The 24,709-nt window shown below is 47.8% G+C and overlaps 1 protein-coding gene and 1 long non-coding RNA gene across 2 annotated transcripts in view; one reads left to right on the top strand and one right to left on the bottom strand.

The window, feature by feature from the left end:
• The window catches only part of ANGEL1 (angel homolog 1), a 230,098-nt gene that overhangs the window by 59,771 nt on the left and 145,618 nt on the right, over positions 1-24,709 (top strand). The gene's annotated exons all lie outside the window — the stretch shown is intronic.
• Positions 18,995-24,709, bottom strand: part of LOC128836975 (uncharacterized) — a 44,411-nt gene continuing 38,696 nt past the window's right edge. The window contains exon 3 of the long non-coding RNA XR_008444865.1: positions 18,995-19,174. This is a non-coding gene — a long non-coding RNA (uncharacterized LOC128836975). The remainder of the gene's footprint in view (positions 19,175-24,709) is intronic.

Genomic DNA, 24,709 nt, shown 5'->3' with positions numbered 1-24,709 from the left:
AGACAAAGTTCCAATAGAATCCCTGCCCGTACAGTTCTGCAAGCAGGTATTATGCACACACAAGCACTCTCCCAACAATCCTACAGGCAGAGCCAGGATGATTCCCTCTGCCACTTAATATACAGGAAATGATTCTGCACTCCTGGTACCAGCTCAGCTGAAGTAACACATGCTTCCTACCTGGCAAAGCATTAGGAGGCCAAAAACGTAAATGCGGTAAGAACGCACTTCACTCTTACATAGTTTCACATTCAGACCACAACTAATAAACCTGCAGTTTTTACTTGGGCAGCATTCTCATTGAAGTCAGTGCTAGTTTGCTTTAGTAAGGACTAAATAAAAACTGAATATAAACCTCAGGACTTAACTAGTTGTTATTAACTAACTACTAAAACCCATGATACAAACAGTCCAACTGAGAAATGAATAATGAGAAAAGTCATACATACACCAAACCCTGAAGAAAGTACACAGCATTATGGAAAGAACAGATCATAAAAAACTAAGAAGCTAAATTGCTAGAATAAAGCCCTTCACTCTAACAGACTACTTTTCTACAGCAAAATTCACAGAGCACATGCAGACCCTCACAAAATACAGAATCAGTGAACTCATGTAGCAGGGGTCTATGTGTATGTGTGTGGATGCAGGGCTGTGTGCGTATATATATATGTGTGTGTGTTCATGTGACACATTTGTGCATGTATGTGAATGTGGCATGGGTTCATGCATGTGTGCAAAGATAGGCATGTATGTGTATGTATATGGAATGAGTGTATAGGAGTGAATGTGTGAGTACTGTACATGGCATAGGAACATGAGCATGCATATGTTTGTGGCATGAGTGTGCATGCATATGAATATGATGTTGATGCATGAATGTGCATATATGTATCTGATTTTGGTGTACGAGTGTGCTTTCCTATGAATGTGGCTTGGGATATATGTATATTTGGCATGCATTTTATGTCTCTAGAGTGGTTCATGGGCATGCATTTATATGTCTGCAGCATGGTTGTCTGTGTGCATATGGATCTGTGCAGTGGTTCCATGGGTTTGTGTTTCTGTGTATGGAACATTGGTGCATGGATGTGCATATGGGCGTGTGTGCATTTTTCATGTCATTTGCAGTTCATCAGCAAGATTTTTCTGCCCTTGGGTAGGAGTCTTTTGCTTGGGCACAGATCCAGGGCTCCTGTTTAAGCAGCAAGCAGTAGCAATGCTAAGTGAGGAAGTGCTGCATATTTCAGGCAGATTTGTGGGGCATTTGCTCGAGACAAAGCCTGCTTGTTGGTGTCTCTTGTCTTTATTCCACAAACCACCTATAATTCAGGTCAGCACTTGTCTCCTTGCTGCTGCCTGATCATGCCTATGCTCTGTTTCCCAATCCAGATCACACATTCCCCCTCCTTCCCTCCACTCTGGAGCCTGTTCATTCCGTTAAGATTTAATGAGAGGCCCTCCCAGCCTGGCAAGCAGGGCTCTTGTGTCACTGCTGAAGCCAAGATCAAACCTTGGCCAGGAATTGTCCTTAAGTGCAGACACCAGTGTGAAGGGAAAGAAAAAACAGTAAGACCCATTTACTTCCAATTGCACTTAGTGCTTCAAAAAAACCTGTGCCCCAGAAATGCTGAGTCAGCAGTGTCTGACAAATTAGTCAACAGGATGACTGGGCCTTGGCTTCTGGCAATTAGCATTGAGAAAGCTCTGTGTGTGTGCGTTCGCTTGCGAATGGGTGTGTCTGTTTTCCTGTTAGCCAGGCTTGCATGCCCAAGGAGAGAGGAGGGATTGAGGAAGGAAATGACTTGCTTTGACTTCACAAAGGGATTTGCATTCCCAAGGTCATGCAGCAGTCTGCTGCCTTTCTGTTTGAGAGGCTTGCAGGCTGCAGCCATTAGGAATGTAATATGCTGAGCCTTTTAGAATGGTGATGTATCCGTAGAGCTAGGGGACAGGGGAGCCCAAGTCTGGAATAGTAGGGAGTGCTACAGGTCAGGAGTGATGTGTATTGAAAAAGCTATCGGAGTAACCCAGGGCTAGAAAAGCAGGGGAATGCTGTATGTCAGGATTGAGCATATTGACAGATATCAGGAGGAGGTGGTGGGGTTTTTTGGGACGGGGGGGGGGGAAGAGTTCAGAGAATAAATATGCTGCAGACCAGGACTGAGGAGCCTTGGTAGAATTTAGGAGGGGGCAGGGAGTGTGTGCAACGGGAGCCCAGGACTGGAATAGAAGAGGGTGTTGCAGATCCAGATTAAGGTGCATTAGCAAAGCTGTTTGGGAAGCCCTGGGCTAGAATAGCAGGTGGGGCTGCAGGTTGAGATTAAATTGAACATGTTGAGCCGAGGTTTATCCCAGTCTGGCTGAAGTCTGCTTCCAACGCTTCCTGGCAATGTCATGACCCCTGTAGTGCACAATGACATTTCTTGGTTTCATCTTTATTGAAACTACACATAAGCTTTTTGTTGTTATAATCCTGTGAATCTCCTCCTGTCTTCCCAGTCTTGAATGCTAGGTCATCACTGGTCTCTGACTGGATGGGGGTTGGAAGTACTGCAAGGACCCAGAGAAAGAGGTCAAGTGCACTTGTTTTTTCAGCCTCTCCCTTATCCACTCCATATCCTCCTCCCTGCAAAGTCAAACCCAATGATTATCTTTTTTCCTAGTGTTCCAGACACACGTGCTGATTCAGCCCTGATATTCAACTATTCCAACCCTAACAACTGGACGGCCTAGTTTTGACCTGTGAAGATTTAGTGGGTTTTGTTCTAGATATCTGAGACCTACCTACATGCTGCTATGGTTTCACAGTAATTGATATCAGTGAAAGCACCTGAGATAACTGTCTTCTGGTTTAAATGGTTGGGGGCTGAGGGGAGGGCTAAATGAGGGCTCCTCAACTCTAGGAAAAAAGAAGTGGGCTGTAGTCCATGAAAGCTTATGCTCTAATAAATTTGTTAGTCTCTAAGGTGCCACAAGTACTCCTGTTCTTTTTGCGGATACAGACTAACACGGCTGCTACTCTGAAACCTGTCAACTCTAGAAATTACTTCCAAACTTGGTGAGAAAGAACCAGAGTCTTCTGTCTAGAGCCTGACTTCAACTAATTCATTCATGCAGACTTAAGAAATGGGTGGGTTGAAAAGGATGTATGGGGGTCAAATTGATGACCCTAATTTATTAGGAGGCTGAGTTTGTGTTTCCTTATATGTGTTGGACTTTAAAAAAAAAAAAAAAAAAAGTCCATGTGTCTACAGGCTAGCACCAACACATTATTAGCCTAATTAACATATTAATTAATAACTTGTGTTAGTGCTTACCTAATATAGAAAGAATGATCCACTGGTTAAATAGATGTGGGCTCAAGTCTCTGCTCTTCCTCAGACTTCCCGTGTGACTTTGGGAAGGTCAGTTAGGACCAGATTTTTAGAGGTATTTAGGCACCTAAAGATGCAGATAGGGAACTGGATGTTTTTGAAAATCCCACTCGGCACCTCTGTGCATCTTTAGGCACCTGGAAGCTGCCAGAGCATGTGCAGCCTATCTGGTGGTTGCAGTGGCAGTTGGGAGTAGTGGTGAGCATAGATCCAGGAGTTATGTACCAGGCTGATAGTGAAACTGGAATCAGGGTCAAAGAGTGAAGCTAAAGCAGATGGGACTTCCTTTTCCCCTGCACGGCATCCAGGACTGGGTCAGACCCATCCCCAGATTTCTCCCCAGGTTGCAGGAAGCTCTGCAAACTCCCCACCTATTGCTCCTCAGCTGCAGGGGGAGAGATCACTGTATAGGGAACTGCTTCCCCATCACCCATGCATCCAGACCCTCTCATACACAGACTCTCCTGCCAAGCCACCCTGTCCCACGCCCAGAACCCCCTCTGCCGAGCCCCACTCCCTCTGCACTTGGGCCACTCTAACAAGCTAGGCGTACCCAGATCCTCACTGCACCGAGCCCCAACCAGCTGCACCTGGATCCCTCCACACTGAGTCCCACTCCCCCAGCATCTGACCCCCCCCGCCGAACTCTGTCCCCCCCACCCAGACCCTTCTCCGCTGAGCCCCAACCACCTTCACCTGGACCTGCCTGCAGAGTCCAATTACCATTGCACCCAGAACCTCCCATCAGGCCTCTGTGCATCTAAATTGCCTCACACAGAACCCTCTCAACCCACACCTGGATCCCCCCACACTAAGCCCCTCCACACTTAGATCCTGCCAGGCTGAGCCTGCCGGCCCAGACCTGGTGCACCTGGCACAGAGGGCCAGGACCCTGGGGTGTTTCTGGGCATGCTTGGGCCTTGTGCTGTGTATAGGTTGGGTGCAGCCTTATTGTTGAGCCATATCCTGGGGGCGGGGGGAGCTTCAGAGTGATCTCCTACTTCTGTGCTGCCAGTGGCCTGTGGTCCGCAGTGCCATGCAGGAGCCTCCACATTTGACAAATAACATTTGCAGCATTTTAAAATATTGTGCACACAATTTTTATCTTTTGGCATAGATTTGTTTAAATTTTTTGGTCCAGAATGCCCTCAGGAGTAATCAGAGCACCAAAAAGCTGTCAAATGGGAATGTCTTGGTCAGTGTCAATCTAGACTGGACCTGATCTGGTGACCCAGATGTAAAAAGCTCCATAATTAATTCCCCAGTCCTACTAAGCCACCCAGTCTCCCCTCTTTGAGTGTTTGTGTTCATTTAGGAAGTTAGTTCTGACAATGTCAATATGGATCTTGTGCTGCCACTTATCCAGTATCTACATTTCCTGCTGGAAATCAATGGAAAGGGTATGTCTACACTACGGGATTAATCTGAATTTATATAATTAAAATTTGGAAAACAGGTTGTATAAATTCGAATGTATGCAACCACACTAAGCACATTAATTTGGCGGTGTGCGTCCATGTACCGGGGCTAGCGTCGATTTCCGGAGCGTTGCACTGTGGGTAGCTATCCCATAGCTATCCCATAGTTCCCACAGTCTCCTCCGCCCATTGGAATTCTGGGTTGAGATCCCAATGCCTGATGGGGCCAAAAACATTGTTGCGGGTGGTTCTGGGTATATCCTCCCCCCTCTCCAGGAAGCAACGGCAGACAACCATTTCGCGCCTTTTTCCTGGGTGAACAGTGCAGATTCCATACCACAGCAAGCATGGAGCCCGCTCAGCTCAAGACAGCAGTCATGAACATTGTAAATACCTCGCGCCTTATCGTGCAGTTTATGCTGAACAAGAACCTGGAAAACCAGGCGGCGAGGAGCAGGCTACGGCAGCGCGGCGGCGAGAGTGATGAGGATATGGACATGGAATTCTATCGAACTGCGGGACCCGGTGCTTTGGAGATCATGCTGTTAATGGGGCAGGTTATAGCCGTGGAACGCCGATTCTGGGCCCGGGAAACAAACACAGACTGGTGGGACCGCATAGTGTTGCAGGTGTGGGACGATTCCCAGTGGCTACGAAACTTTCGCATGCGTAAGGGCACTTTCTTGGAACTTTGTGACTTGCTTTCCCCTGCCCTGAAGCGCCAGAATACCAAGATGAGAGCAGCCCTCACAGTTGAGAAGCGAGTGGCAATAGCCTTGTGGAAGCTTGCAACGCCAGACAGCTACCGGTCAGTCGGGAATCAATTTGGAGTGGGCAAATCTACTGTGGGGGCTGCTGTGATGCAAGTAGCCAAAGCAATCACCGAGGTGCTGTTACGAAAAGTTTTTTTTCTCTTACTTAATTGGCCTCTCAGAGTTGGTAAGACAACTCCCACCTGTTTATGCTCTCTGTATGTGTGTATATATATATCTTCAATATATGTTCCATTCTATATGCATCCGAAGAAGTGGGCTGTAGTCCACGAAAGCTTATGCTCTAATAAATTTGTTAGTCTCTAAGGTGCCACAAGTACTCCTGTTCTTTTTGCAGATACAGACTAACACGGCTGCTACTCTGAAACCTGTCATTACGAAAGCTAGTGACTCTGGGAGATGTGCAGGTCATAGTGGATGGCTTTGCTGCAGTGGGATTCCCTAACTGTAGTGGGGCGATAGATGGAACCCACATCCCTATCTTGGCACCGGAGCACCCGGGTACCCAGTACATAAACCGCAAGGGGTACTTTTCAATGGTGCTGCTAGCACTTGTGGATCACAAGGGACGTTTCACCAACATCAACGTGGGCTGGCCGGGAAGGGTTCATGATGCTCGCGTCTTCAGTAACATTACTCTGTTTAAAGGGCTGCAGTAAGGGACTTACTTCCCGGACCAGAAAATAACCGTTGGGGATGTTGAAATGCCAATAGTTATTCTTGGGGATCCAGCCTACCCCTTAATGCCATGGCTCATGAAGCCATACACAGGCAGCCTGGACAGGAGTCAGGAGCTGTTTAACTACAGGCTGAGCAAGTGCAGAATGGTGGTAGAATGTTCATTTGGCCATTTAAAAGGTCGCTGGTGATCGCTACTGACTCGCTCTGACCTCAGCCAAAGAAATCTCCCCATTGTTATTTCTGCTTGCTGTATGCTCCACAATCTCTGTGAAAGTAAGGGGGAGACCTTTATGGCAGGGTGGGAGGCTGAGGCAAATCGCCTGGCTGCTGATTACGCGCAGCCAGACACCAGGGCGATTAGAAGAGCACACCAGGAAGCGCTGTGCATTAGAGAGGCTTTGAAAACCAGTTTCATAACTGGCCAGGCTACAGTGTGAAATTTCTGTTTGTTTCTCCTTCATGAAAACCCGCCCCCTGTATTGACTCATTCATTCTCTGTAAGGAACCCACCCTCCCCGTTCCCCCAGTTTCTTTCAAAGGAAATAAAGTCACTATCATTTAAAAATCATGTATTCTTTATTAACTGATTATAAACATAGGGAGAGAACCAACAAGGTAATCTGGGTTAGGTTTGGTAGGAGGATAGGAGGGAAGTAAAAAGCCACTGAACAAATTCAATATAATGACAGCCTTTTGGTTGGGATGTCCACTGGGGTGGAGTGGGAGGGTGCACGGAGCCTCCCCCCCCCCGCGTTCTTACACGTCTGGGTGAGGAGGATATGAAACATGGTGAGGGTGGAGGGAGGTTATACAGCGGCTGGAGTGGCACTCTGTCATCCTGCTGCCGTTCCTGAAGCTCCACCAGACGCCGGAGCATGTCCGTTTGCTCACGCAGCAACCCCAGCGTTGCAGCCTGCCACCTCTCATCTCGAGCGTCCCTCATGACCTCACGTTCACTGGCATCTTTCCTAAATTTAGATACAGTGTCCTTCCACTCATTCAAATGAGCTCTTTCATTGCGGGTGCATTCCATTATTTCCGCGAATATGTCATCTCGCGTCCTCTTTTTCCGACGCCTTATCTGAGATAGCCTTCGGGACGGAGGAGGGAGGCTTGAAAAATTTGCAGCTGCTGGAGGGAGGGTTGAAAAAAAGGAGAGAAGTTTTTAAAATGATACATTTTACAGAACAATGCTTATACTCTTTCATGGTGAAAAACACTATTCACATTACATAGCACATGTGATTTCAGTACAAGGTTGCATTTTCCATCTTAATATTGAGTGCCTGTGGCTTTGGTGTTAGAGATCACAGACACAGGTCTGGGCAACAGATTTCAGCTTGCATGCACCCATGGTAAGCCATTGTCTTTCGGCTTCTGCGCCCTCCTTTCCCACATACCAAGCAAAGCCCGTTGACTGCTGCGGTTTTCCTGTTAACCTTCAGCAGCAGAAAACAAACTAACCACCCCCCCCATCCAATTCTCTGGGATGATCGCTTTATCCCTCCCCGCACCGCGTGGCAGGTATCAGGGAAGATCCCTGCAGAAACCAAACTAACCCCCCCGCCCCAGCCGCCATGAATTCTCTGGGATGATCACTGTACCCCTCCCCCCACCGTGTGGCTGGTAACAGGGAAGATCCCTGCTAGCCAAACGCGAAAAGCTCAGGGCCAATTCCCCCCCCGCGCTTGGCTAACTGCAGGGAAGGATTTCTTCTCAGCCACAGGCAAACAGCCCAGTAGGAACGGCCACCTCTGTCCCCTTAATTAAGTTCCCGCATTTCAACCAGGTTACCATGAGCGATATCACTCTCCTGAGGATTACACAGCAAGATAAAGAACGGATGTTGCTTGAATGCCAGCAAACACCGGGACCATACGCTGCCAGGCTTTGTCAGGCAATGATACCAGATTACTTGCTGCAAGCATGGCGTAGTCAAGTGTCCTACCATGGAGGACGGAATAAGGCTGCACTGCCCAGAAACCTTGTGGCAAGGCTTTTGGAGTACCTCCAGGAGAGCTTCATGGAGATGTCCCTGGAGGATTTCCGCTCCATCCCCAGACACGTTAACAGACTTTTCCACTAGCTGTACTGGCCGCGAATGCATCCCAAGTCCTCAGGGCAAAGTAATCATTAAAAAACGCTTGCTTTTAAAACAAGTTTTATATTTTAAAAGGTAAACTCACCTGAGGTTCCTTCCATGGGGTCATGGTCTTGGATACTGGCTTGGGAAGGTTGGGAGGGTACTTCAGTCAGGCTGAGAAAAAGATCCTGGCTGTTGGGGAGAATGGAGTGCTGGGTGCTCTCTGCAAGCTCCTCCTCCTCCTCCTCCTCCTCTTCCCCATCCGCAGAATCCTCAGGTGTAGCTGATGAGACTATCCCCGACCCGGAATCCACGGTCACAGGTGGGTAGTGGTGGCGGCCCCCCCTAGAATTGCATGCAGCTCGGCGTAGAAGCGGCATGTCCGCAGCTCTGACCCGGAGCGACCGTTTGCCTCCTTTGTTTTTTGATAGGCTTGTCTGAGCTCCTTGACTTTCAAGTGGCACTGATCTGAGTCCCTATGGTGGCCTCTCTCCATCATGCCCTTGGAGATTTTTTCAAAAGTTTTGGCATTTCGTCTTTTAGAACGAAGTTCTGCTAGCACTGAATCCTCTCCCCATATAGCGATCGGATCCAGTACCTCCCGTACGGTCCATGCTGGTGCTCTTTTTCGATTATCGGCCTGCATGGTTACCTGTGCTGATGAGCTGATGATCTGTGGTCACCTGTGCTCTCCACGCTGGGCAAACAGGAAATGAAATTCAAATGTTCGCGGGGCTTTTCCTGTCTACCTGGCCAGTGCATCCGAGTTCAGATTGCTGTCCAGAGCGGTCACAATGGTGCACTGTGGGATAGCTCCCGGAGGCCAATACCATCGAATTGCGGCCACACTAACCCTAATTCGAAATGATAAAATCGATTTTGGCGCTACTCTGCTCGTCGGGGTGGAGTATAGAAATCGATTTAAAGAGCCCTTTATTTCGAATTAAATGGCGTCGTTGTGTGGACGGGTGCAGGGTTAATTCGAATTAACGCTGCTAAATCTGAATTAAAGTCCTAGTGTAGACCAGGCCAAAGTGAAACTAAGAGAGAAACAGCTGCAATGACAGGAGAAGACAGTTTTGTGGCTGGCTTTTGGTTGTGTTGCCACCACTGCTATGGCTATACTTCTATTTTTAGATCACTAGCTCAATCCACTAGCTCAGTCAATCAGAGCTAGTGCAGGGATATCTATCCAAGTTGGAAATTCCACCTCACTCCAGTGTACCCTACAGCTTGATGCCTGTTTAAAGGGTAGGCTTGATATAATGTTGTACTATTGCCCTACTCAGACATCCCTGGAAATATTGGTCTCACCAGCCAGATTCCCAAGGTTATACTATCACCAAGTTCTTCCTCCTGCTTCTTGCCCTCAGACATCATATGCAGAGCAGGTCCATCTCAAAGAGAATAAGAAGGTTATAATGTCTCAATAAGGACCAGTTAAAAGAACCTAATAATAATCAATAGCAGTAATAATTAATTCTTTGCACGTCTCTAGTGCCTTTCATTTGTAAAAGGCTTTCTGATTCTAAAACATTAGTTAATTAAACCTAATCTCCCCCATGATATAAGTGTCACAATCCCCATTATATAGATGAAAAAAACTGGGATATGAAGAAGGGAATCCTACAGGGCATAGAAATGTCAGAGTGGCTCCTATGCCACTCTTCCTCATGGACCCAAGTGCGGAGGGAGTGTGATAAATGAAGGGGAGGGAGTGCTCCCTTTTATGGACACCCAGCCAGCCAGCAGCTATAAAATCCCTCTTAGTAGCTGTTCTCTAATTGCTCTACCTGTAAAGGGTTAAAAAGTCTCTCTGCTATGCATAGGTAAAAGGAAGTGAATGGGCATCTGGCCAAAAGAGCCAATGGGAAGGCTAGAACTTGTAAAAATTGAAACAAGACTCCCTTTTTGTCTGTCTGTGGTTGTCCTCCTGGAGAGAGGAAACAGGACAAAGCTATGCTGAAAGAGCTTGGACCAGGTATGAACAAAATTATTAGTATCATACCTGGAAACTACTCATTTAAAACCCCCAGATATGTAAGTAGATCAGGAAATGTCTAGGAAGATGCGATTAGGTTCTCTCTTTTATTTCTTTATGGTTTGTGGATTCCTCTGTGCTAACCCCAGGTGCTTGTGTTTTGCTTGTAATATTTAAGATGGACCGTAAGAAAACTATTTTTAGTGCTTAATCCTTGTAATTGCTCTTTTTAAATCTAGCAATAGCCTGAGTTCCCAGATGTATTTTCTTTCCTTTTTTTATTAAGGAAATTTACCTTTTTTAAGAACAGAATTGGATTTTTTGTGTCTAAGAGTTTTGTGCACATATTGTTTAATTAGCTGGTGGCAACAGCTGATTTCCTTCTCCGTTCTTCCCCGGAGGGGTGTGTGAAAGGATTTGAGGGTACCCCACAGGAAGGAATTCCCAAGTGCGCCTTCCTGGGCTCTCAAAGGGGTTTTGCATTTGGATGGTGGCAACATCTACCAATCCAAGGTCAGAGAGAAGCTGTAACCTTGGGAGTTTAATACAAGCCTGGAGTGGCAAGTATTAATTTTTAGAATCATTGCAGGCCCCCACCTCCTGCACTCGAAGTGCCAGAGTGGGGAATCAGCCTTGACAGGGAGTGACTAGGGACAAAGAGATGTGGTCAAGGCATCCCTGGCTGATAGCACAGCCATTAGGGCTATGGTCAGCTAGACACAAATCAGACCTGAGGCTGCTCTAACTTATGCTGGGGACCAGACTGGCCCCCAGATCAGTGAAACATAAAGGCAGCTTAAAGCTACTTTGGTCTCCACAACCACCTGGTTGTACTATCTGAGCCATAAAATTTAAAGAAAAGAAGAAAGGAGGGAATAGCAGAGCTGTGTACAAATACTTGAGAGGAAACCAGTATAGGTAAGAATTTACATTAAATATCCAAATGATAACTAATTAAATATAGAGATCAATTTACCCACTGCTGGAATGCTGCCATTCCTGGGGTGGCATATGGCAGCTGTTTAACAGCACATAGCAACAATTCACTGTTTAGAATATGAAACTATCCAGTTGAAACTGCCCCATCACCCTTTGGGGCAGGTAGAAGGGCATTATAACCCTGCGGCTGAGGCCAGACACCACCCTTAGTCTCAGGGTAGTATGGCTTAATGGCTGGAGCCAATAAGGAGGTCCTTCTATGCTGGGATGCATGGCCTAGTGCCAAGAGTCAATATGGCTGTCCTCCCTCACAGGGCCATGTGGCCTAGGTGCCAGAGTTAATATGGCTGTCCTCTTTCATAGGGCTGTGGGGCCTAATGGCCAGCAGGGAAGTGGGTCACCACCCAGGAGCGGGTGGCAGCTGGTGTAGGGTCCCTTCTTGGGATTGGGGTATAGGGACCTTCTTCCCCTGTGGCTTTACAATGCTTAGCATGCTGATGCAGTAAGTAACAAATTTATAATAAAACTTTTCTTTCTCATTTTCACCTTTCTCTGGGGAGAGGGAGGCCTGGTCAGCTTCCTGAGGATTTTACCCTTTCTCCCTGAATACCCACCATCCCGAGATCTATTTTATTTGTTTTTTATTTCTAATAAGTAAAAAAAAACCCACCCCAAACTAAAATTTGGAATGACTCAAACCATCTAGCTATGCACATGGCAAGTCTGTGTAGCCATGCGTCCTTATCATGTTGCCCTCATCCTCCCTCCATTTCTTGTTTCTGCATCCATTTCTTATATCTTGTCTTAGAGTGTAAGCTCCTCAGGGCACTGAATGTCTCTTACTATGTATGTGTTTGTACAGTAACTAAGACATAGGGGCCCTTATCTGATTAGGGTCTCTGATCGCTACTGTAGTACAAATAAGAATAAGAATTGTACTTGGAACTCAGGTGCAGCCTATCTCTTCATCACTACCTCTCCACACAGAAGACTTAATACTTCTGGACTAACAAAACTTACCCCTACTGGAATTTCTGAGGGGATGTGCCCAGCCCTGGAGATGGAGCAGAGGAAGGCGTAAATACTATTGGCCACATTCTACTGCCTACTCTGATAGATGCTCAGAGTGGAACTGATGATGAGCTCTAGCAGGAGCTTTGTCCAGTCTTCCCCAAGTGGAAGGTGAATCACCTAAACTTTCACAGAGCCTCTGTGATTGATGAGAATTTGAAGGGGACCTCAGAAGAAAAGGTGGGGACGCCCAGGACACTTTTCCAGCATTCCTTGTTTATCTTGATGGCTTCCTTTCCACTCCATTATTTACTAGAGATTTGGAAGAATTAAAGAAACTGGCCTATTACTAGAGTCCTGAATCTGTTATCACTTATACTGATGTAAAATTAGGTTAATTTTTGCCCTAAATGCTACGTCACTCAAGGGAAAGGAATGATTTAATGGTTTGAACAGAGGCCTGGGAGCCACAGACTCCGGGGAGCTAATAGCAGCACTAACACTGAATCACTGTATAACCTTGTATAAATCATTTCACTTCCTCTCACAGAGTCTCTGTCTTAGTATACACATCTGTAAAATGGAGATAATTAGTAACATTTTCAAAATTGTGGAAGTTAGAGGTCACCAAAGTGTGGGGCATGCCCAGCTGGCGACCCCCACTGCAGCCCACCTGCGGCTCTGCTCCCTGCCCCACCCCCAGCCTCAGCCCCTGGCTGCAGACCTGCCCCCAGACCCACCCCCAGCTGCAGCCCCCTTACCCCATCCTTTCCCCCCCCACTCTCCCTGGAGCTGAAGCCTTGCTCCCGGCCCTAGTTCCAAGGGTCAGGGGGCACAGACAGGGGCAACGGGGGCCGCAACACTAAAAAGTTTGGGGACTGGTGTAAGTGATTTAGGAACCTAAATCAATGGGATTTAGACGTGCATCCATCCTCCACGCAGAGCGACAGAATGTTCCATCCCAATGTTGAATGGGACTTTCCTTTCAATTGCTCTTCCCAGTTGCTGGGCACTAGAACAGAAAATAGGGGGAAAGTCTCTGCTCTTTCTCAATGCTCCTCAGGAGAAGGAAGGAAACAGCCTAACTTGAATACAGAGGGACACGGAATGGGGAAAGGAGCCTGGGGAAGAGAATTGGGTTAGGAGGCGGATGGAAGGGGGGTTAGGAACAGGAGCCAGGAGGGGGAAATAGGGGCAGGAACAAAGAGGGGCAGGAGACCAGAGGGAGAGAGGCAGGGACAGAGGTGGGAGCTGGAAAGGATGGACCAGAACCAGGGGGATAAGTAGTAGGGGAGGGTACAGGGGCAGGATATGGGGGTGAGGATAGGAGCAGAAGGGGGAGAGGTTGAGGGGGCCAACATAGGAGGATCTATAATTGCAAGAGTACTCATTGACCCACAGAACCTGAAACTGAATCCATTATTCCTGAGTCTCACCATTCCTTTGCTGGGAGCAAATAGCCGTGAAATCCACTGGCAATGTGTGTGTCTCCATCCTTTTTCAGTGGCAGGTCCACACAGAAATAACAGCCTTCTAGTACTACCAGTTACTCCACAAACTCAAGTGCTAGAGGACCGTGCTGTGAATCTAAAGGTCCCAACCTTGCTGATGACCTATGGGGGGATTAATATGGTTCCACATGATGATATTTTTTGTTTTTCATTTTTAAGTTTTTTAAAAAACAGAAAATTACATCAAAAACATTATGTTTAAGAATGTTAAGGTTGCAAAGTCAAGAACTTAAAGTTAGAAAATGCCAGAAATAAGATTGCCCATGCAATTTTAATTTGGGCTTGTTGTACCTATGCATCATGATACAGTCTTTAATTACATGATCATATATAATTTTTTCCACACTCTTGCCTCATTCAGTGCACCGAATGGATTTTGCTTTGGGAGTGTACCAGGATTATGTAATGAATGAGGCTGTTGTTTGTAGGATCCCTGCCTCATTTGTTGTAAAAGTTGGAAGGTGTAGGAATTGGAAGATGTGTAGTGAATGAAGCAGGGAACTGTAGAAAGGATGGATAGTTGAATCCCACCCTGGCAGTAGAGTCTGTTCCTGCCTCTGCCATGGAGTTCCAGTGTGAGGCAGAGGAAGTCACGTAAACCAGAATTTTGAGAGGTGTGTGTTCCTCTTTATTTTGGGTACCCAACTTGAGACACCTGGGGTATGATTTGAAGAAGTGCTGAGCACTCACAGCTGCAAACTAAAGTCAGTGGAAGTTCTGCTCTGAACTTATAAAGTACTGTGACAAATCAAGTTTTGACATTCACAAATTGGGCACCCTAAATTAGCTGATACAAAAATAAAATCCAAAATTGACAAAAGTATCACAGTTGTGTATGTGTAAAATGAGGATAATTCTACTACCTCACTTCACAGGAATGTTGTGAAGGTAGATTCATTAATGTTTGTAAAGAACTAAGATATTATGATGGAAGTATGTGGTGGGGCAACAACTCACTGTCATGGTGCTGCCTGCTGGTCATTGTGGGAATTAGCTCTTTCCAGCCCAGAGCGCCCTCTGCAGGCTGGCGTCTCACCTGTCACTGGCCCTCCATGTCCCTCCCAGATCCCAGTGCCCCAGTTCTGTCCCCAGCAGTAACCCACAATCTGGGTCTCCCCACCCAGGGGAACCCCCAACCCTCTATCCCACTTACTGGGGCAGACTGCAGTCTATAAACCACTCATCATCAGCAAGGGGGGTTTGGACTGGCTGCCTTTTCCTACCCTGGGCTGCACCTCTGCAACCCCAGTACCCTGCCTGGCCTTTAGCAAGGCCTGCAGCCTGGGCTTTTTCCAGGCTGGAGCTCCCCAGCTCTTCTGGCCTTCCCCCAGCCCTGCTCTACCTCAGGTACCCTGCTCAGCTCCCAGGCAGCCCAGTCCTTCTCTTTCTACCACTAGAGAGAGACTGTCTGTGTCCTTGTGGTCCACTGCCCTCTTATAAAGGCCAGCTGGGCCCTGATTGCACTGGCTACAGCTATGGCTGCTTTCCCCATCAGCCCAGCTTTTCTCCGCCGCAGACCTCTCCAGGGCTGCTTTAACCCCTTCCGGGCTGGGGGTGATGACCCCGCTACAAAGTGCTATAGAAAATCCCATGAGGAAATTAATAATTCTGTTTTCAATGCAGGGTTTGGATGGTCTACAGTAAATAATGCATGGGGCCACATAGTGAATAATGAAAATAAAAAGAAACATTGACTAGCTACTCATTCATTGTGCACCATCTATCTTATGCACTGAATGAGACAGTGGTCCTGTGGAAAAAAAAATGCGATAATGTAATTAAAGACTGTGTTGTAATACATACACATTTCTGGCATTTCCCAACGTTTGAGACTTGACTTTGCAACTTTAATGCTTTTTAACTTAGCTTTTTTATGTAATATTTATATAGCACATAGAAAAATAACTGTATTATTACTGCCAATTGGTTTTTCCAGCCATATTAGAAACCTCCCTCTTCCTTATACACAGCACTGCATAACACAAACACACTGACTAAGCTAGTACATATGGGAGCCATGTGCTAGGGCCCTTAAAATGTACAGAATCTCTACCTCTCTTAGTATTATTTTGTATAGTTATGTCTCATCAAACATTGGACATTATGTCATGCTGTTTTGTGGTTCACATAGTGTCATAGATCACTCTTAATCAGCCCTGGACAGAGCCCTGATGGAAGATCAGTGCTCACTGCCACCACGGTTAGCAGGGCTGGCTCCGGGGTTTTGGCCACCCCAAGCAGCCAAAAAAAAAAAAAAAAAAAGCTGCGATCGCGATGGCAATTCGGCGGTAGGTCCTTCGCTCCAAGCCGGAGTGAGGGACTGTCCGCCGAATTGCCGCCGAAGAGCTCGACGTGCCGCCCCTCTCTGAAGTGGCCGCTCCAAGCACCTGCTTGGCAAGCTGGTGCCTGGAGCCGGCCCTGATGGTTAGAAACAGATCCTGTTAGAGAGTCATGTCTGTTTATTGGGTTTAAGTGGAATTTCCTATTTCAATATATTTGACTGGGATAAACTGTAGGGAATAATCTGGCATTAGTGCTCAGATTAAGGACCTGATAGATGGGACCTTATAGATTGTTTCCTTCCCTAGGGGCATGTCTACATTACAAACAAACGCCAACACAAGTTACATCAGCATAAAGCTGCCACAGTTAGTATATCACTTGTGTGCATGCATATTTGGCTCCTTACATCAGTTCTGCAAGTACTCACCAGGAATACTTTTCAATGCATAGTGCAGTGCACCCTGGGTAAATATGTCAATGTGCAACTTGCCACCATCCAGCGCACTGTCTTTTGGGAAGTTTTGGCAATGCCTGGTGGGGCAGAAATTAGTCCTGCAGGGGTGACTGGGACTGCGAGGTCAAGTTTCCATCATGTTGCTTTCTCCACCCAATAATGCCATCTCTATCTCATAATTTTTGCACCTATTTTGAAAATCCCACAAACCTGCATGGGATGCCATCTCTTGACAGAAGCATGGAGCCCGCATAGCTCTGTACTATTGTCATGAGTGTTGCAAGCACAGGATGCATGATCCTCTGGTATTTGCAGAGCTGTAAGAAGAGCCACAGGGAACATGATGATTTCCTGGAGGGCAGATTTCTGTGTGACATAGTGAGAACCAATTTCAGATTGTTGGTGGCATTCACAGAGCAGCTGCAAACAGTAGAGTGCCATTTCTGGGCCCAAGAAATGAGCAGTGATTGGTGGGATTGCATCGTAGTGCAGGCTTGGGATGACAAGCAGTGGCTGCGGAACTTTCGGATGCGGAAGGCCACATTCCTGGATCTGTGTGCCAAGCTCGCCCCATTCCTCCAGCACAGGGACACGAGAATTAGAGCCATACTGACAGTGGAGAAGTGAGTGGTGATCACACTGTAGAAACTTGCAATGCTGGTCAGTGAGAGATCATTTTGGAGTTGACATATCCACTGTGGGGGCCTTTGTCATGCAAGTGTGCAGAGCTATTAATTGTCTCCTGCTATGCAGGACTGTGACTCTTGGCAATGTGCAGGACATAATGGATGGATTTGCAGCACTGGGGTTCTCAAACTGTAGTGGAGCGATAGACAGCACACATATCCCTACTTAGGCACCAGACCACCTTGCTACAGAGTACATCAACAGAAAGGGCTACTTTTCTGTGGTTATGCAAGCACCGATGGCTCACTGGGGATGCGTCACTAACATCAATAATTGGCTGGCTAGGGAAGATACATGACACTCACATCTTTAAGGACACAGGACTGTTCAGAAAGCTACAAGCAGAGACTTTCTTTCCCAGCTGGCAGATTACCATTGGTGATGTTGAAATGCCAATAGTGAGTCCGAGAGACCCAGCCTACCCCTTACTCCCCTGGCTCCTGACATCGTACACCAGTCACCTCAACAGCACCAAGAAAAGATTCAACTACTGTCTCAATGGTGCAGAATGACAGTTGAATGTGCTTTTAGTAGATTGAAGGGGCACTGGTGTTCTTTACTGACAAGATTGGACTTCAGTGAGAAAAATGTGACAATGGTTATAACTGCCTGCTATGTCCTCCATAATCAAGTAAAGTAAAATATAGTAAAAAGGGAAAAGTTGCTGCTGGGGTGGAGCTGGAACGGCTGTCTGCTGAGTTTGAACAGCCAGACATAAGGGCTACTAGAAGAGCTCAATGTACAGTTATACAGCTCAGGGAAGCTTTGAAAGAGCAGTTTAACAGTGAGCTATGGTAATGCACTGTGGTGTACTGTGCTCTACCGGGTCCTGCAGTTTGGGAGCCTGTTAGGAAATGTGTGGTGCTTGGTGCACATCTATGAATATAACACTAAGGGTGGGGGGGGGGATCGATCTAAGATACACAACTTCAGCTACGTGAATAGCGTAGCTGAAGTCGAAGTATCTTAGATCGATTTACCTTGTGTCCTCACGGTGCAGGATCAACAGCCGCCGCTCCCCTGTCGACTCCACTACCGCCGCTCGCTCTGGTGGAGTTCTGGAGTCGACGGGGAGCATGTTCGGGGATCGATATATTATGTCTTAACGAGATGCGATATATCGATCCCTGATAAATCGATCACTACCCGATACGGCGGGTAGTTTGGACGTACCCTAACAATGCACCTATTAATTTTGTGGTGCTCACTGTACATTTATGATTATTATACTGTGTTTGTCACTGATCTTGTGAGTTGGATCACAGTGTATAAAACAACTAGGTGGGTGCTTTCATTACCACCAGGCATTCTACAGCGTATGTTGGGAACTAATAAAGATGAATTATTTTCCAAACAATATAATTTTATTGAGTAATGAAAATACTTCAAAAAAACCTGTACAAGTTAAAAGAAATACATTAAACCTTAATAAATTTATGCAACAAAGGTTAAAGAAGGGAAAGGAACATTCATGTCCATTTTAGCTACACATTCACTGACCTGTGAAGCCACAGTTGATGTAGGTGAAGTTCTGGTTGTCCTTTATGTCCCCCAGTGTGGAGTGGTAGGGGTAGGGATGCGGTCCCTGATGCCAGTGCGGAGAGCAGGGGTGTAAGGAGGTGCTATATTGGAGTTCTCCTTGGACTGCAAAGGGAGGCGAGCCCAGGATTATTGAACCTGTAGGTCCACAAGAGGCTGTGGCATCTGTGTTTGCTGCCAGAGAAGCCCTATTATGTCTTGGTGCCTCTCTCTCTCCTTGTCCTGCAGGAGTCCTGGGCCTTTCTCCTATCTGCTCTTTATTTCTCCATACAGTATACAGTATTCATCCTCCAGGGCCTCTGTTCACAGTCTGATGCAGCACTGGCTTTCAGGATCTCATTGAACATGTCATCCCGAGTTCTCGTCTTTCTCCTCCTTATCTAGCTCAGGTGTTCCATTGGTGTGGAGGGAGAACCCCTCAAGGCCACAATCAACAGCTGCAGATAAAACACACAGAGTACCATTGTCAGTATAGTCACAACAGACAGCGAAATTTAAGATTCAGAGCTCCCTTCCCTTGCTCGCCTAAAAGTTTTAAACAGGACATGTTTATTGACACTTGTCTGTTGGAGTCCTTGCACACAGCACCACTCAGAGCTGCCACCGTGGATTGTATGGCCCACTAGGGGTGAGGGAATTGCTCAGTTGCATGAAACTATGAGTATAGGACAATAACACTGAATACTGACACCATTTTCCACAGACAGTGGGAATTTTAGCTGATAGCTCACTCCTGAGGGTTACAAAGGCACAGAGAGTACAGCTGCTGCTGGTGTCCCACCCGTATGCTGCTAGCCGGTTTACTGCAATGATGCTGGCCAAAGTTATCACAGACTGGCATGGGAAAGTGTACTACTGTGGATGAAGAATTAAGGCTGCAGAGTACCTCCATGAAAGTTTCATTGAGATCTCACAGGAAGATTCAAGAATCAAGGGACATCCCTGTGTACATAAACAAACTTCCCTGTACCCCCACCTCCAGCCTAACTCTACACGTGAATGAAAAGCAGATAACAACACTATCTCCCTTTGTTGTGCTGCTACCTCTTCTAGGATGAATAAATTAATGAAAAGTTGATCGCAGAGTCATGCTAAGTTGGGGGTGTCCATACAATAGGAAATAAATTTACACACTTACTGGAGGTTCCTTCCCCTCCATCGGGCTTGCCCATGCTCGACTGCCGAGACTGACTGGACTGCAGTGTAGTCTCAGACAATTTTGCCTTGCAGCATAGCTGGACCCTCTGTTTGCATGTCCCCCATTCTCCTCCTCATCCTCTCTGTTCATACCAGAGGCCTATGATGTGGGCTTCTTGGAGGTATCCTCAGTGGCGTGCAGGGTAGTGATGGGGTCTCTGCCAAGTATGGCATGAAGCTCTTTGTAAAAGCAGCAGGTCTGCAGCTCAGCACCAAATCAACTGTTGGAGTCCCTGGCCTTCTGATATGCCTGCCACATGTCCTTTGCTTTCAAGTGACACTACTGTTGATCCCTGTTGTACCACTTCTCCTGCAGAATCTGCTTATAGGTGTCTACATTTCTACAGCTAGTCCATAGCTGTGCTTGCACAGCCCCTTCTCCCCACAAGCCCAGCAGATCCAAAATCTCCTGTGTGCTCCAGGCTGGAGTGCATCTAGAGCAGGGGTGGGCAACCTATGGCCCCCGGGCCTTCAGATGTTTTAATCCAGTCCTTGAGCGCCTGCTGGGGAGGGAGGTCTGGGACTTGTCCCGCTCTGGAGCTCTAACCGGGGAGTGGGGTCGGGGGTTTGCCCTGCTCTGCGCGTGCCGTGTCTCCGCACGGCTCCCGGAAGCAACAGCATGTCCTCCCTCTGGCTCCTACACGTAGGGGCAGCCAGGGGGCTCCACATACTGCCCCCACTCCAAGCATGGCCCCCATAGGGGCAGCACCTGCAGATAGGGCAGCACGCAGAGCCACCTGGCCGTGCCTCCACATAGGAGCCAGAGGGGGGACATGCTGCTGCTCCTGGGAGCTGCTTGAGGTAAGCACTGCCCAGAGCCTGCACCCATGACCCTCTCCCGCCCCCCAACATCCTGTCCCAGCCCTGATCCCCCTCCCACCCTCCAAACTGCTTGGTCCCAGCCAGGAGCACACTCCTGCAACCCCAACCCCTCATCTCCAGCCCCACCCAGAACCCGCACACGCAGCTGGAGCCCTCACCCCCCCAACCCCCTGCCCTAGCCCGGAGACTCCTCCCACTGATCTCCTAATTTCTGACCCCACTCCAGAGCCCGCACCCCCAGCCAGAGCCCTTACCCCCTCCAACACTCCAACCCCCAATTCTGTGAGCATTCATGGCCTGCCATACAATTTCCATACTTAGATGTGGCCCTCGGGCCAAAAAGTTTGTTTACCCCTGATCCAGAGCGTGTAGCCAGCATGGTCAGCTGGGAAGTTGCACATAACAAGGGAGAGTTGGTAGGTGCACTTGTCAAGATGGACAATCAGGAAAAGGGATTTCAAAAATTCATGGTATTGTGAAGAGTGGAAGAGCTTTTGGTCTCCATGACCCCTGGACAGTAGAGTTCACAACGATGACCATACTGATCAGAGTTGAGCATTGTGGGACAGCTGCGGGAGGATTGGTAGGGTTGACATAGGCAGGGCCGGTGCAACCATTTAGGCGACCTAGGCGGTTGCCTAGGGTGCTAGGATTTGAGAGGTGCCATTTTCTTCGGTAGCGACTGCAGCGGCCGGATCTTCAGCCGCCCAGGTTGCCGCTGGCATTTAGGCGGAGGGAGCTGGGGCAGTAGAGCGCGGGGAGGGCCGCCTGCAGCAAGTGGGGGGGGGCGGCATGTAGGAGAACTCCCCGCCCCAGCTCACCTCTGCCCCACCTCCTCCCCGAGCACCCCCCCCGTGGCAGCTCCTCCCCTCTGCCCTGAGGTGCCGCTCCTGAGGCACCCCCCCTGCGACAGCTCCCCACCCCACACCCTGAGGCACCCCCCCCCGCCCCAGCTCATCCCTGCCCTGCCTCCTCCCCGAGCACACCGTGGCTGCTTCACTTCTCCTGCCTCCCAGGGCTTGCGGCGCCAATCCGGCGGGGGGGTGCCTAAGGGCGGAGGGGGTGAGCTGCTGCAGGGGAGTGCACCTCAGGGCGGGGGCTCAGGGACGGGGGAGGGGAGGCGCAAGGTGGAAGTTTCGCCTAGGGCGCGAAACATCCTTCCACCGGCCCTGGACATAGATAATACAGTGTCTACATTAATGCTTTGTTGACTTCAGTACATTAATCATGGCTTAATTCAGCCTGGGGAAGTGGTGTTCCTAGAGAGTTTACACTGATGAGAGACAAACTTAAGTGTAGATACATGCACAATTAGGACAATGCAAGGCGGCTTGCATTGACGTAACATTTTAGTGTAGACCAGGGTTAGGTCTCTGATTCCTTGAAACAGCTGATCTGTGGGTGATGTGGTGACAGCAGGCAAAGATTTATTTTGGGGCAGGTTCTTTTTCATTCATTTTGTTTCCCTCTTTCTGTAGCTGTGTAGCAATTACAGCCTGGCAGCGGGGAAGCCAAGGGGGATGGGGGTGGAGCTGAATTAGAGACAGAGGATTCATCATGACCGTTTGTCCTCTCCGTGACTGCAGCACCAGCTTGGGGAAGGGAGGGAAGAGGAGTGGAGCCTCAGGCTTATTCACAGCTGACCCATGGTTATTTTTAGCTCTGGAATGCTCCTCCCAAGACCCTCAGGGTTTATTTCTCTTCTCTTGGCAAATGGCACTTTGTGAGCTCCTCAGCAGAGGCGTTGGAGGGCACTGGAAAAAGTCAAAGGACAGCCAACCAAGATACACCCCAGAGAGAGGGGCATTTGGAGGGTCAGTGCATGGTTGGGACAAGGGCAGGAGCACCTCATACGAGCTCCACTCACTCCTCAATTGAGGCTATTCAGCGCACCAGGATAAGGTAGCAGGATCTAATTTGAAGGAGAGACGAAAGGATGGGAATGCAGAGAGGAAAGGAGAAAAGAGAGAGAAGAATGAAGCAAGAGAAGGAGGAGAGGAGAAAGGGAAGGAAGGGATTGTGACGGGTTGGATCACAGAAACCCCCTTGGAAGCTGCCACCCGATGTGCAAAGACTACCTCTGTTCCTGTTTTCCCTGCCAGCTCAGGACTCCAGCACCCTGTCTTGCTGAGCCAGACACTCCCGTCTGGCTCCAACACAGACCCAGGGTCTGAATAACTTGCCCCAAAGCTGCAAGTTTACCTGAAAACAGCTTTCAGAAGTGTGCTTGTCTTTAGCACTCAGATGCCCAACTCCCAATGGGGTTTAAACCCATATAAATCCGTTTTACCCTGCATAAAGCTTATGCAGGGCAAACTCATAAATTGTTCGCCCTCTATAACACTGATAGAGAGATATGCACAGTTGAGATATGCACAGTTGTTTGCTCCCCCAGGTATTAATACATACTCTGAGTAAATTACTAAATAAAAAGTGATTTTATTAAATACAGAAAATAGGATTTAAGTGGTTCCAAGTAGTAACAGACAGAACAAAGTAAGTCACCAAGCAAAATAAAATAAAATGCGCAAATCTATGTCTAATCAAACTAAATACAGATAATCTCACCAGTTCCAGAATGCTCCCTTTTACAGGCTAATCTCCTTTTAGCCTGGGTCCAGCAATCACTCACAACCCCTGTAGTTACTGTCCTTTGTTTCAGTTTCCTTCAAGTATCCTGGGGGGGTGGAGAGGCTCCTTCTTTAGCCAGCTGAAGACCAAATGGAGGGGTCTCCCACGGGTTTAAATAGACTCTCTCTTGTGGGTGGAGACCCCCCTCCTCCCTCCTATGCCAAGTCCAGCTCCAAGATGGAGTTCTGGAGTCACCTAGGCAAGTCACGTGCCCCTGCATGACTCAGTCTTTACAGGCCGAAGCCATTGTCCACATGGTATCTTGCATGTCTCCAGGAAGACTACTTATGTGGATTGGAGCATTCCAAGATGCATTGTTCCTCAAGTGTTTCCTGATCAGGTACTTAACCTGGTGAATTCCTTCCTAAAGAAGCTGACCAAATGCCTCACAAAGCTTACTTAGAAACCAGGCAAGCATACAGCCCATATTCTTAACCTCAAGTAGAAAATGATATATATGTACAAATAGGATGAATAGATATAGTAGACCATAACCTTTACGGTGATATGTTACATGGCACAGGCAGCACAAAACATATTCCAGTTATATCATACATACATTTATAACCCCCCCCCCCACATAAAGCCTTATGGGGTACGCTGTCACAGGGATGTGGAAGAGAAGGAGCGGTGTGGGGAGGTAAATGGGGTGAAGGAGGGTGGGATGAGTGTGACTGAGAAAAAGGAGAACTAGGAATGGCAGTTTGCTCCCCAAATCCTCAGGATGGCTTATTTGGCACTGACATGGCTTGTCAGTCTCCTCCGCAGCTGGGAAGCTCCTGAAGTACCCAAGTCAGTCCCATGAAATAGAAGCATTACAAGAGGAGGTTTGGGATTTGTCCACTAAGAGAATGGAGTGGGAGTCAGCCCCAGTAGAGGTGAGTAGCTGGCCTAGATTCAGTGAGGTGAGAGTACTCAGCTGAGATGGGGTTAATATTCCCCTGGGAAAGCAACCAGGCAGTTCTTAGTTTTTAGGAAGAGAGTCCACTCCAGCCAACCCCTCTAGAAAGCCTTTCTCTACCCCTACTGGAGAACTCCCTGTGACCCAGCCCAGCACCTGCCTGGCAAAGCCCCAAGAGAAGTCTCAGATTGAAGACCTAGTATCTGGAGTCCTAGTAAATGTCAGAAGCCAGATTCCTGGAGCTTTATGACAATATTAATGTAAGATTTAAAACACAGGCAGCCTCTGGTGCCTGTGAAAAGTGAAGTAGTTATGGTTTAGAAATTAAAGATAGTAATAAATGCTCAAGTGTTCAACTGTGGAGTCCCCAAATGTGTGGGGCTGTGAGCTGGCTGTGCCTGCATGTTCCAGAGTTGCCTTT

Source organism: Malaclemys terrapin, chromosome 4 (genome assembly GCF_027887155.1).
Source record: "Malaclemys terrapin pileata isolate rMalTer1 chromosome 4, rMalTer1.hap1, whole genome shotgun sequence".
Taxonomy (NCBI): domain Eukaryota; kingdom Metazoa; phylum Chordata; order Testudines; family Emydidae; genus Malaclemys; species Malaclemys terrapin.
The sequence above is the reverse complement of the archived record's forward strand: the minus strand, read 5'-3'. Positions and strand labels throughout refer to the sequence as shown.